This window comes from Triticum dicoccoides, chromosome 6B (assembly GCF_002162155.2).
Source record: "Triticum dicoccoides isolate Atlit2015 ecotype Zavitan chromosome 6B, WEW_v2.0, whole genome shotgun sequence".
NCBI classification, from domain to species: domain Eukaryota; kingdom Viridiplantae; phylum Streptophyta; class Magnoliopsida; order Poales; family Poaceae; genus Triticum; species Triticum dicoccoides.
The window spans coordinates 673,205,092-673,219,400 of record NC_041391.1 but is presented as its reverse complement, the minus strand read 5'-3'; positions in this window follow the sequence as shown (position 1 = coordinate 673,219,400).

The following is a 14,309-nucleotide window of genomic DNA, read 5'->3' as shown; positions in this document are numbered from 1 at the left end:
CAGTTTGAAAAAAATAAAAGAAAATGGTGGAAATGTCAAAAAAAATAAAAGAAAATAAGTTTCCAATGTGATATGTGGTCTAGTTGTTGGGAAAATTTGCAAATATGAATTTCGACTTTATTTGCAAAATCTCTCGAGAATTTGTAAAATGGGCATAACTTTTGCATACTAACTCGGATGAAAAAGTTTTTTATATGAAAAATCATCTACTCGAAAAGTTACATCCAAATTTAATTGGGGGAACCCTGCTAAACAATTTCAAAATCCTCAAAAACTTAACAGAAAAAAAGTTACGGGCCTTTTAAGATCTAGAGGCAAAAAAAATCAAAAAAATCAAACTTACTAGTGGCGCACTGTTTGCTAGGTGCGCCACTAGTAACAGAAAAAAAAAATTGTTTCGAATTTTTTTCAGGAATTTTTTTCAAAATATGATACGTAATATGAACGGAAGTTTGAAATAATTTTTCAAAATTTCATCACACTCATGAACATGAACAAAGTCCTAAACATCAACAAGGTTTAATTGGATTGATATGCTAGATATATCAACAAGTGCCTGTGAAGTGAGCTGGTGCTGGGGGTGGATAGAACTGTGAAGTTAAGCGTGCTTGGGCTAGAGTAGTGTGAGGATGGGTGACCTTTCGGGAAGTTTGACCACGGAGTGTGATTTGACCTGAGATTAATCATATTGACCCGAGATTAAGCCATATTGACCCGAGATTAAGAAAAAAACAAAAAAAATTGAAATTTTTTTTTGAAAAAAAATTGAAATTTTTTTTTGAAAAAAAATTGTTACTAATGGCGCACTCCTATGTGGTGGGCCATTACTAAGTAAGATAGTAATGGCGCACCTCTAGGCATACTAATGACGCACCTGTAGTGCGCCATTAGTAGCGAAAACTGGTGCGCCACTAGAAAGCCTTTTTCTAGTAGTGTTTACTTGGAACGGCAGGTAAATACCACATATAGGAAGGTATGGTGGACTCATTGGAATAACTTTGGGGTTTAAGGAGTTTGGATGCACAAGCAGTATTCCCGCTTAGTACAGGTGAAGGCTAGCAAAAGACTGTGAAGCGACCAACTGAGAGAGCGACAACACTCATAAACATGCATTAAAACTAATTCACACCGAGTACAAGCATGAGTAGGATATAATCCACCATGAAAATAAATATCATGAAGGCTATGTTGATTTGTTTCAACTACATGCGTGAACATGTGCCATGTCGAGTCACTCAATTCATTCAAAGGAGGATACCATCCCATCATACCACATCATAATCATTCTAATAGCATGTTGGCACGCAAGGTAAACTATTATAACTCATAGCTAATCAAGCATGGCACAAGCAACTACAATCTCTAAATGTCATTGCAAATATGTTTACTTCATAATAAGCTGAACCAGGAATGATGAACTCATCATATTTACAAAAACAAGAGACATTGAGTTCATACCAGCTTCTCTTATCTCAATCAGTTCATCATATATCGTCATTATTGCCAATCACTTGCACATCCGAACGATGTGTATAATAATAAGAGTGCACGTGCATTGGACTAAGTTGGAATCTGCAAGCATTCAACTCAAGAGAGAAGACAAGGTAATATGGGCTCTAAGTTAAATAAACAATTATGCATATGAGAGCCACTAAACATTTTCAATATGGTCTTCTACTCTCGACCCCCCAAAGGAAAGAAAAGAAAAGAAAACTATTTACACGGGAAAGCTCCCAGCAAGTAAAAGAAGAACGAGAAATCTTTTTGGGTTTTCATTTTAATTTCTACTACAAGCATAGAAATTAAACTAACTATTTTTTTTTGGTTTTTCTTAAGGTTTGTCAAACACACAAGAAGAAAACTAGAAAAAGAAAGTTAAACTATCATGGATAATACAATGAAAGAGTATGAGCACCGACTACTAGAATAGTGTGTGAACATGAATGTAAAGTCGGTGAGAAATACGTACTCGCCCAAGCTTAGGCTTTTGGCCTAAGTTGGTTTATGCCCATGGGTAGTGGCTACTCTCCCCGGTGTACTGAGGTGCGTCATCGTACTGCCACCGGTTGGAGATCTCCTCCGGATCCCACTGATAAGATGATGGATGATATGGGTCCAGTGGTGGTTCCGGCTCGGGCTCAGGCTCTGGAGTGGATGCTTGGCCTCGATGAGCATACACCGCTTCCGGCGTGACAATATAATTATCTGCAGTCAAATCAAACAACAGAGGTGCAGGCAAAATAATAGTCTCATTGTGTTTCTTATTAAATCTCAAGTTATAAAGGAGCATCTTATCATCATTCTGAACAATAAACTCATGTGCTACCATGCTCCTGTAATCTAAAAAGTAAGGAGGCAATATTGTTTCCTCTTTCTCATAGTGCCTAATAGGTATTTCAAAATGTTTAGCAAGACGTGCAGCATAGATACCTCCAAAGATGGGGCCTTTTGTACGATTCAGGTTTAAACGTTTAGCAATAACGGCACCCATACTAAAACTATTATCACCAAACAAGGCATGGAATAGAATAATAATATCTGGGACACTGAAGTTTCCACTATTTCCACGACCAATCAAGCATCTACTAGCAAATATGGCAAAGTAGCGTAAAACAGCAAAGTGTATGCTAGAGATTCTCGCATCGGAACCCTTCTTTGGATCCCTTATAGTGATAGTGTTAACAAAGCCATCCACATCCCTAGGATGTGGTTCCTCTAATTTTCCATCAAAGGGTATCCTACATACCGTGCAAAAATCACGTAAAGACATTTCCGTGAATTCATCATATAAATGAAATGATACTAAAGGCGGTGACTTCTTAGGATAATAATAAAAGTTTTGCACGAAAGTATTGGTAAGTAAGAGATACTGATCGATCCAGTCGTGGGGGAAATTGGTGAGGCATGCATTCTCGATTAACGAATAAAAATCTTCATGAATTCCAGCTTCTCTCAAGAAATTATCGCATGGCCATTCACACGGCCATATTTCCGCTGTGTGGGGAAGATTATACTTGGCCTTTTCCTTCTCTTTAGCTTGTTTTTCCTGGGAGTCTTGGCTAGAAGAGCCCCTCAAAAATCTCTTTAACATTTTCAGAAAATTTCTGAAATTTTAGTAACTTCAAAATAAAAGTAAATAAAACTAAACAAGATTGATAGCAACTACTCCTACAAGTTCCTAGAGCCTATATCATGCATTAGAATTACTTGGGACCTCATAAATTTAACATGCAAGCTCAAGAACAAGGTCACCAAGGAAGCAAGGATTTGCAATGAATAAATTACTAGAACAAAAACTATTTGGACCAATGGAGGAGTCACATACCAAGCAACAATATCCCAAAGCAGTTTTGTGAATGAAGCTTTGAGCAAGGAGATCTAAAATCGCAGCAAAATGAGCTAGAACTCGTGCTTGAGCTGGATGGGTATTTTTAGGGAAGAAGATGGAGTGTGTGAGTGCTGGCATAAGTGGAGGGAGGGCACCAGGGGACCACGAGACAGGGAGCGCGCCCAGGGGGTGTGGGCGCGCCCTCCACTCTTGTGGCCTGGTGCTTGCCCCTCCTGCAGTGATTTCAGTGCATAAAATCCTCAAATAATCCATAAAAAATCATACTAAATTTGTAGGGCATTTGGAGCACTTTTATTTTCGCGATATTTTTTATTGCACAGATAATTCAGAAAACATACATATAATACTATTTTTGCTTTATTTATTTTAAATAACAGAAAGTAAAAAGAGGGTACAGAAGGTTGGGCCTTCTAGTTTCATGCATCTCATGATCATGAAAATGAATCCACTAACAAGGTTGATCAAGTCTTGTTAACAAACTCATTCTGAATAACACGGAGCCGGAGAAATTTTGAAATGACACTAGGTTACCTCAACGGGGATATGAACATCCCCTACAATAAGAATATCATACTTTTTCTTGACAGTAGGGAGAGGAAATTCAAAAGCTCCAATAATGATTGATGGAATTTTCTCAATAGAATTTATGCTATGAACTTGAGGTTGTTTCCTCAGAAAATGTACTGTATGCTCATTTCCATTAACATGAAAGGTGGCATTGCCTTTGTTGCAATCAATAACAGCTCCTGCAGTATTTAAAAAGGGTCTACCAAGGATAATCGACATACTGTCGTCCTTAGGAATATCAAGAATTAGAAAGTCTGTTAAGATAGTAACGTTTGCAACAACAACAGGCACGTCCTCACAAATGTCGACAGGTATAGCAGTTGATTTATCATCCATTTGCAAGGATATCTCAGTGGGTGTCAACTTACTTAATTCAAGTCTACGGTACAAAGAAAGAGGCATAACACTACCACGGGCTTCAAAATCACATCAAGCAGTTTTAACATAATTTCTCTTTATGGAGCAAGGTATAGTGGGTACTCCGGGATCACCAAGTTTCTTAGGTATTCCACCCTTAAAGGTATAGTTGGCAAGCTTGGTGGAAATCTCAGCTTTAGGTATTTTCCTCTTATTAGTGATGATATCTTTCATATATTTGGAATAAGGGTTTGTTTTAAGCATATCAGTTAAGCGCATGCGTAGGAAGATAGGTCTAATCATTTCAGCAAAACGCTCAAAGTCCTCATCGTCCTTTGTCTTGGATGGTTTAGGAGGAAAGGGCATGGGTTTCTGAACCCATGGTTCTCTTTCTCTACTATGCTTCCTAGCAACAAAATCTCTCTTATCATAACGTTGGTTTCTTGATTGTGGGTTATCAAGACCAACAGCAGGTTCAATTTCTATATCATTGTTATTACTAGGTTGAGCATCTACATGAACATCATTATTAGTATTATTATCAGGTTCATGTTCATCTCCGGACTGTGTTTCAGCATCGGAGATAGAAGTATCATTAGGATTCTCAGGTGTTTCTATGTTAGGTTCACTAGAAGCATGCAAAGTCCTATCATTCTTCTTTTCTTCTTAGAAGAACTAGGAGCATCTAGATTATTATTCTAGGAATCTTGTTCAATTCTCTTCGGGTGGCCTTCAGGATGTAAAGGTTCCTGAGACATTTTACCAGTTCTAGTAGCCACTCTAACAGCAAAGTCATGTTTATTATTTAGTTCCTCTAGCAATTCATTCTGAGCCTTAAGTACTTGTTCATCTTGAGTAGCAACCATAGAAGCATGTTTACTAGTGAGTTTAAGTTCACCTTTAACTCTAGCTATATAATCATTCAAGCGTCCTATCATCTAAACATTATTCTTTAATTGTCTACCAACATAATCATTGAAATTTGCTTGTCTATTCATAAAATCATCAAATTCATCTAAGCATGGACTATGAAATTTAGTAGACAGGGTTTCATCTTTATCATATCTATAGAGAGAATTTACCTTCACTACCTGTGTCGGGTTATCAAGACAATGTGGTTCTTCAACAGGCGATATATTAAGACCATGTATTTCTTCGATAGGAGGTAAATTCTTAACGTCTTCAGCTTTAATACCTTTCTCTTTCATTGATTTCTTTGCCTCCTGCATATCTTCAGGACTGAGAAATAGAACACCTCTCTTCTTCGGAGTGGGTTTAGGAATAGGCTCAGGAGTTGGCTCAATTGGTTCAGGAATTCCCTCAGGAATTGGCTCAGGAAGAGTCCAATTATTCTCATTAGTCAACATATTGTTCAATAATAATTCATCTTCGTCGACTGTTCTTTCCCTGAAAACACAACCAGCACAACTATCCAAGTGGTCTTTGGAAGCATCAGTTAGTCCATTATAGAAGATATCAAGTATTTCATTTTTCTTAAGCGGCTGATCAGACAAAGCATAAAGTAATCGGAGAAGCCTCCCCAAGCTTGTGGGAGACTCTCTTCTTCAATTTGCACAAAATTATATATTTCCCGCAAGGCAGCTTGTTTCTTATGAGTAGGGAAATATTTAGCAGAGAAATAATAAATCATGTCCTGGGGACTACGCACACAACCAGGATCAAGATAGTTAAACCAAGTCTTAGCATCACCCTTTAATGAGAACGGAAATATCTTAAGTATGTAATAATAGCGAGACGTCTCATCAACAGTAAACAGGGTGGCTATATCATTTAACTTGGTGAGATGTGCCACAACAGTTTCAGATTCAGTGCCATAAAAAGGAACTGATTCAACTAAACTAATAATCTCAGGATCAATAGAGAATTCATATTCCTTATCAGTAACAAAAATAGGTGAAGTGGCAAAAGCAGGGTCATGTTTCATTCTAGCATTTAGAGTCTTTTGTTTCAGCTTGGCTAACAATTTCTCAAAATCTGATCTATCATTGCAAGCAAGAAAATCTCTAGCAGTTTCTTCATCCATAACATAAGCCTCAGGAACAACAGGCAATTCATAATTAGGAGGAGAACCTTCATCATCACTTTCATCAATAATTACATTTTCAATAATTCCATTCTCCCTATCCCTAGTAAGTTGTTCATCAAGAAATTCACCTAATGGCACCGTAGTATCAAGCATAGAAGTAGTTTCATCGTAAGTATCATGCATAGCAGAAGTGGCATCATCAATAACATGCGACATATCAGAATTCATAGCAGTAGCAGGTTTAGGTGTCGCAAGCTTATTCATAACAGAAGGAGAATCTAGTGCAGAGCTAGATGGCAGTTCCTTACCTCCCCTCGTAGTTGAGGGATAAATTTTAGTTCTTTGATCTTTCAAGTTCTTCATAGTGATCAGCAGATATAGATCCCAAGTGACTCAGAGTATCGAGCTATGCTCCCCGGCAATGGCGCCAGAAATTAGTCTTAATAACCCACAAGTGTAGGGGATCGCAACAGCTTTCGAGGGTAGATTATTCAACTCAAATTTATTGATTCGACACGAGTATTAGCAGTTGAGTTGTCAATTCAACCACACCTGGATAACTTAGTATCTGCAGCAAAGTATTTTGTAGCAAAGTAGTATGATAGTAATGGTAATGATAGCAAAGTTAATATTTTTGGGTTTTTAGTGATTGTAACAATAGCAACGGACAAGTAAATAAGCGAAGCACAATATATGAAAAGCTCATAGGCAATGGATCAGTGATGGATAATTATGTCGGATGTGATTCCTCATGTAATAGCTATAACATAGGGTGACACAGAACTAGCTCCAATTCATCAATGTAATGTAGGCATGTATTCCGAATATAGTCATACATGCTTATGGAAAAGAACTTGCATGACATCTTTTGTCCTACCCTCCCGTGGCAGCGGGGTCCTAGTGGAAACTAAGGGATATTAAGGCCTCCTTTTAATAGAGAACCGGACCAAAGCATTAACACATAGTGAATACATGAACTCCTCAAACTACGGTCATCACCGAGAAGTATCCTGATTATTGTCACTTCGGGGTTGTCGGATCATAACACATAATAGGTGACTATAGACTTGCAAGATAGGATCAAGAACACACATATATTCATGAAAACATAATAAGTTCAGATCTGAAATCATGGCACTCGGGCCCTAATGACAAGCATTAAGCATAGCAAAGTCATAGCAACATCAATCTCAGAACATAGTGGATACTAGGGATCAAACCCTAACAAAACTAACTTGATTACATGATAAATCTCATCCAACCCATCACCGTCTAGCAAGCCTACGATGGAATTACTCATGCACAGCGGTGAGCATCATGAAATTGGTGATGGAGGATGGTTGATGATGACGATGGCGACGAATCCCCCTCTCCGGAGCCCCGAACGGACTCCAGATCAGCCCTCCCGAGAGAGATTAGGGCTTGGTGGCGGCTCCATATCATAAAACGCGATGAAACTTTCTCTCTGATTTTTTTCTCCGTGAGTCAGAATATATGGAGTTGGAGTTGAGGTCGGTGGAGCTGCAGGGGGCCCGCAATACGGGGGCACGCCCAGAGGGGGTGGGTGTGCCCCCCACCCTCGTGGACAGGGTGTGGGCCCCCTGGTCTTCATCTTTTTCTAGTGTTTTTTATATTTTCTGAAACTTGTCTCCGAGGATTTTCAGGTTATTCCGAGAACTTTTGTTTTCTACACATGAAACAACATCATGGTAATTCTGCTGAAAACAGTGTTAGTCCGGGTTAGTTTCATTCAAATCATGCAAGTTAGAGTCCAAAACAAGGGCATAAGTGTTTGGAAAAGTAGATACGTTGGAGACGTATCAGAACACAATAGATCGGGAATTCCACCGTCGCAAGCCTCTGTAGCCACCAAAAACCAATCGGGACCCTATTCCGGCACCCTGTCGGAGGGGGGATCCCTCACCGATGGCCATCTTCATCATCCCGGAGCTCTCCATGATGAGGAGGGAGTATTTTACCCTCAAGGCTGAGGGTATGTACTAGTAGCTATGTGTTTGATCTCTCTCTCTCTCTCTCTCATGTTCTTGATTTGGCACGATCTTGATGTACCGCAAGCTTTGCTATTATAGTTGGATCTTATGATGTTCTCCCCCACTACTCTCTTGTAATGGATTGAGTTTTCCCTTTGAAGTTATCTTATCGGATTGAGTCTTTAAGGATTTGAGAACACTTGATGTATGTCTTGTCGTGCTTATATGTGGTGACAATGGGATATTCACGTGATCTACTTGATGTATGTTTTGGTGATCAACTTGCGGGTTTAGCGAACTTATGCATAGGGGTTGGCACATGTTTTCGTCTTGACTCTCCGGTAGAAACTTTGTGGCACTCTTTGAAGTACTTTGTGTTGGTTGAATAGATGAATCTGAGATTGTGTTATGCATATTGTATAATCATGCCCACGTATACTTGAGGTGAAATTGGAGTATCTAGGTGACATTAGGGTTTTGGTTGATTTGTGTCTTAAGGCTTTATTCTAGTACGAACACTATGATAGATCGAACGGAAAGAATAGCTTCATGTTATTTTACTACAGACTCTTGAATAGATCGATCAGAAAGGATAACTTTGAGGTTGTTTCGTACCCTACTATAATCTCTTCGTTGGTTCTCCGCTATTAGTGACTTTGGAGTGAATCTTTGTTGCATGTTGAGGGATAGTTATATGATCCAATTATGTTATTATTGTTGACAGAACTTGCACTAGTGAAAGTATGAACCCTCGGCCTTGTTTCAACGCATTGCAATATCGTTTGTGCTCACTTTAATCATTAGTTATCTTGCTGTTTTTATATGTGCAGATTACAAATACTCATATCTACCATCCATATTCCACTTGTATCACCATCTCTTCGCCAAACTAGTGCACCTATACAATTTACCATTGTATTGGGTGTGTTGGGGACTGATATGTCTCCGTTGTATCTATAAGTTTTCATTGTTCCATGCCAATATTCTTCAACTTTCATATACTTTTGGCAACTTTTTATACTATTTTTGGGACTAACATATTGATCCAGTGCCCAATGCCAGTTCCTGTTTGTTGCATGTTTTATGTTTCGCAGAAACCCCATATCAAACGGAATCCAAACGGGATAAAAACTAACGGAGAATTATTTTGGAATATTTGGGATTTTTCGGAGCAAGAATCAACAGGAAACGGTGTCTGAGGTGGCCACGAGACAGGGGGGCGCGCCCAAACCCCCTAGGCATGCCTGACACTCTCGTGGGCCACCCGTAAGGCGGTTGATGCCCTTCTTTTGCCGCAAGAAAGATAATTTTATGAGAAAAATCTAGGCGAATGATTCACCCCAATCGGAGTTACGGATCTCCGGATATTAAAGAAACGATGAAGGGGTAGAATCAGGGAACGCAGAAACAAAGAGATAGATCCAATCTCGGAGGGGCTCTCGCCCCTCCCACGCCATGGGATCCAAGGACCAGAGGGGAAACCCTTCTCCCATCTAGGGAGAAGGTCAAGGAAGAATAAGAAGAAGGGGGGCTCTCTCCCCCTTGCTTCCGGTGGCGCCGGAATGCTGTCGGGGGCCATCATCATCACCGCGATCTTCACCAACACCACCGCCATCTTCACCAACATCTCCATCACCTTCCCCCATCTATATTCAGTGGTCCACTCTCCCGCAACCCGCTGTACCCTCTACTTGAACATGGTGCTTTATGCTTCATAGTATTATCCAATGATATGTTGCCATCCTATGATGTCTGAGTAGATTTTTGTTGTCCTACCTGTGATTGATGAATTGCTATGATTGGTTTAATCTGCTTGTGGTTATGTTGTTGTCCTATTGTGCCCTCTGTGTCGCGCAAGCGTGAGGGAGTACCGCTATAGGGTGTTGCAATATGTTCATGATTCGCTTATAGTGGGTTGCTTGAGTGACAGAAGCATAAACCTGAGTAAGGGGATTGTTGTGTATGGGATAAAAGGGGACTTGATGCTTTAATGCTATGGTTGGGTTTTACCTTAATGAATCTTTAGTAGTTGCGGACGCTTGCAAGAGTTCCAATCATAAGTGCATATGATCCAAGAAGAGAAAGTATGTTATCTTATGCCTCTCCCACATAAAACTTGCTATCGGTCTAGTAACGTAGTCAATTGCTTAGGGGCAATATCACCACTCCTACCACCACTTTTCCACACTCGCTATATTTACTTTATTGCATCTTTATCTAAACAGCCCTACGTTTTATTTTATGCATTCTTTATTATCTTGCAAACCTATCCTATCACGCCTACAAAGTACTTCTAGTTTCATACTTTTTCTAGGTAAAGCGAACATCAAGCGTGCGTAGAGTCGTATCAGTGGCCGATAGGACTTGTGAGAGTATTTGTTCTACCTTCAGCTCCTCATTGGATTCAACACTCTTACTTATAGAAAGAGGCTATGTCAGGACCCCGACTCGATGTCACATCGATCTAGCTGGTAACACCTCATATCACTTTGCGGCCTCACGCACGGTATCCCCACGGGTGTCGTCTTACCTTTTCCCGGGACCGTTTGCGCCTTTTGGCTCACGTATATGATAGTGTCGCTAGCATCCATATGATAAAGAGCCCGGGCTGACATGACTAGTCGTAAACCCAAAGTGGCACAGACTTACAGGGACAGGCATCCATGACCCAGCTTCGAACGTGTCGGTCATCAGCAAGTGGGTCCGGGCTGTAGCACTGGGCTAGCAGGACTCCGGTAAACCGGGCTGTAGCGGGCTAACAGGACTCCGGTACTCAAAGCGTGACATTTCCCCGAAGGGACAGACACAGGAACGAAGAAGGACACATGCCGGCCAGCCTAAGTGTTCCAGAGCAGTAGCAGGCTACCATGGCTCAGCGGCAACACTAGGAGACATTTCCCGGTAAGAGAGGCTACTAAAGATAAACAACTAGATAGTCAGATCCCACACATACCAAGCATTTCAATCATACACACAATATGCTCGATATGTGCAAATACAACGAAGCATCACAACATGACTCTATGACACAAGTACTTTATTTAAGGCTCAGTGAGCCATACATAACATACACAAAGGTACGGGTCTCACGACCCCACATACAAGTCATACAGTCATACAAACCAGCAGCGGAAGTAGCTTGTCTGAGTACAGACAACTAGTAAAATAAAAGAGGCTTGGGAAGCCTAGCTATACTACAAGGTCCTTCACAAGCTCAGGGTCACCACCTGGGTCTTTAGCCTACTCGTTGATGTCAACGTCTACATAGAACCCATCAGAAAGGGTTGCAGCGTCTTCTGTAAAAATGTAGATTATAGCAACATGAGTACAAAGGTACTCAGCAAGACTTACATCAGATCCTACATACATGCATAGTATCAAGAAGGGTTGGTGGAGTTATTGCAGCAAGCCAGCTTTGACTCTTGGCTAGGCTATCCTACGATACTCCAACTTGAAATGGTTTTTCGCACACGAGTCCACTACTCACCAATTCAATACACTACCGAGGATCCGCCTCCGTCTTCCTACGGAAGAGCCATCCTCGGCACTCACACTTATCTTGAGGCTTTTAACAGTTTCCATTTACTTGTCTATGAACTGTATAGGCAACCAAGTAGTCCTTTACCGCGGACGCAGCTATTCGAATAGATTATGATAACCCTGCAGGGGTGTACTTCTTCATACATGTTTCCACCACTTAGCGTCTGCACACGACATGTGCTCGGCAGACTTCAAGCGAAAGCCGACGTGGGTGTAGACCACGACCTACCTAAACACTTAAGCCTCTAGTCCAGGTTTATCGCCTATTCAGGTTCCATCCGCAGGGAGTCCGGCCGAGGTTTCCCATACGGCCCCGAACGATGTGAACAGGGTTCCCGAGATACCTAACGGGAATTCGGTACACCCGGCCACGTACCTACCGCATCACAGCCCACCCCTACGGTCAGCGCTGTCCACGGCCTCCAGTAGGCTACAAACACCAGAAACTACTTGCAACTCCTGGACAGAGAGCTAGGGTGAATAAGAAGTCGAGCGGGGTCATATTTCAGGGCCCAATGCATGGTAGTAGCTGTATCTTAAATCACGCATACAGATCTCGGTGCTTAAGGTCGGCTTCAATGAAACAACCCACCATGTACTCCTACATGGCCTCTCATCGATATCTTTACCAAATCGTGTTCACCACACCACTCTCATTACCGACATAATCATTTCACTCTAGCCCATCACCCAGATGAACCAAACCTGCCACGACTCTAAGCATAGCAGGCATAGCAAGGTAGGAACAACACATACATATGGCTCAATCAACTCCTACACATGCTAGTGAGTTTCATCTAGTTACTGTGGCAATGACAGGTCATGCAGAGGAAATGGGTTCAACTACCGTAGCACACAGCAGTTTGAATCGCGTTGTCTTAATGCAGTAAAAGAGAGCAGGAGCGAGAACATGGGATTGTATCGATATGATCAAATGGTTGGTTGCTTGCCTGATGGTTCGATGCACTGATACGGTTCTTCGTTAGGGTAATCACGGTACTCCTCGGAGACAGAACCTGCCGCAGAGAGCACCGATACACAAACATTACCAAACAGTATGCAACAATATGATGCATGCATGAGACATGGCAAAATGAGTGTATTGGGCTAATGCAACTAAAACCAGAAGGGTTTGAACAAATTTGAATCAAGGATTCAAATTTCAAATTCAAATAAGGCCTTTTAAAGTGCTTTTCCTTGTTCTGCTTAAAACATCAATTTAACTTGTTTGATCATGCATGAAAATAGTACAGATGGATAGATTGGATTTTTCTGATCATTTTTCATATATAATTTGTCCAATTTGGAGTTACAGAATAAAAGTTATGAATTTTTGAAGTTTAAATAATATTCTGGAATTTCCTGATTTAAATTAAATCCAGAAATTATAATTATTGCGCCAGCATGACGTCAGCATGACGTCAGTAGTCAACTGCGGCTGGCTGGGGTCAAACCTGACGTGTGGGGGCCACACGTCAGTGACAGGGGGGGTTTAACAGGGTTAAATTAATCCTAATTAGGGATTAGTGGCGCTGGGGCCCACTGGTCAGTGTCAGGGGGTTAACTAACAGTGGTTAGCGCTAATCCTAATTAGCTACAGGGCTGGGCCCACCTGTCAGGGACTCAGGGGGGTCCTGCCGTGGTCAAAGTGGGTCAAACCCACCGGCGACGGTGGTGTTCGGCCGTGTGAGAGAGAGAGCGAGGGAGAGGAGGGAAGAGCCGAGGGCGAGTGAGAGAGAGCAGGGGGGAGGCGTGGCGTCGTCCGGGGCATCGAGCGAGAAGGGGAGGGAAGGCAAGCAGGGAGAGAGGTGGCGTGGCGCGGTGGCGCGCGCGCGCGCCGGCCACACTCCCCTCCCTCTGTCGAGGATGAAGACGACAGAGGAGGGAGGTGGGCTGGGCCGGCTGCTGGCTGGGCCGCACAGGGAGGAGCCCAGGTAAGCTTCTCCCTTTTATTTTTTTCTGTTTTCTAATTTCTGACATTTGTTTTGATTTAAAAAATATATTAAATCATTTATTTAACTTATGCCAATTTTTGCAGGGGCTAGATATATTATTTCAGAGCTCCTTTATAAATGGCATAATATTTGGACATATATTAATATATATAATTAATATATTTCCAAAGCAAATATTTATGCATTAATTCCAAATGCCCAAAATAAATACCTATGAGCTCTTAAAAATATTGGTTTGATTATTATCTCTGTCCAATATTTTCAGAGAGCAACATGAGCATTTTCTTGGACCCTTTTGGAGAAATTTTTATTTGGGTCATTTTCAAAATGATTCTGAGGGTTTCACAAATCCCCATTTCAAATTAAATGGAATTTTAAACATGATGCACACACTCTGATGCATGACTAGCTAGGGTGTGACAACTCACCCCCACTCAAAAGAATCTCGTCCCGAGATTTGGGTTCCTCCGGGAAGAAGGCGGGGTACTCGAGTCGAAGACGAT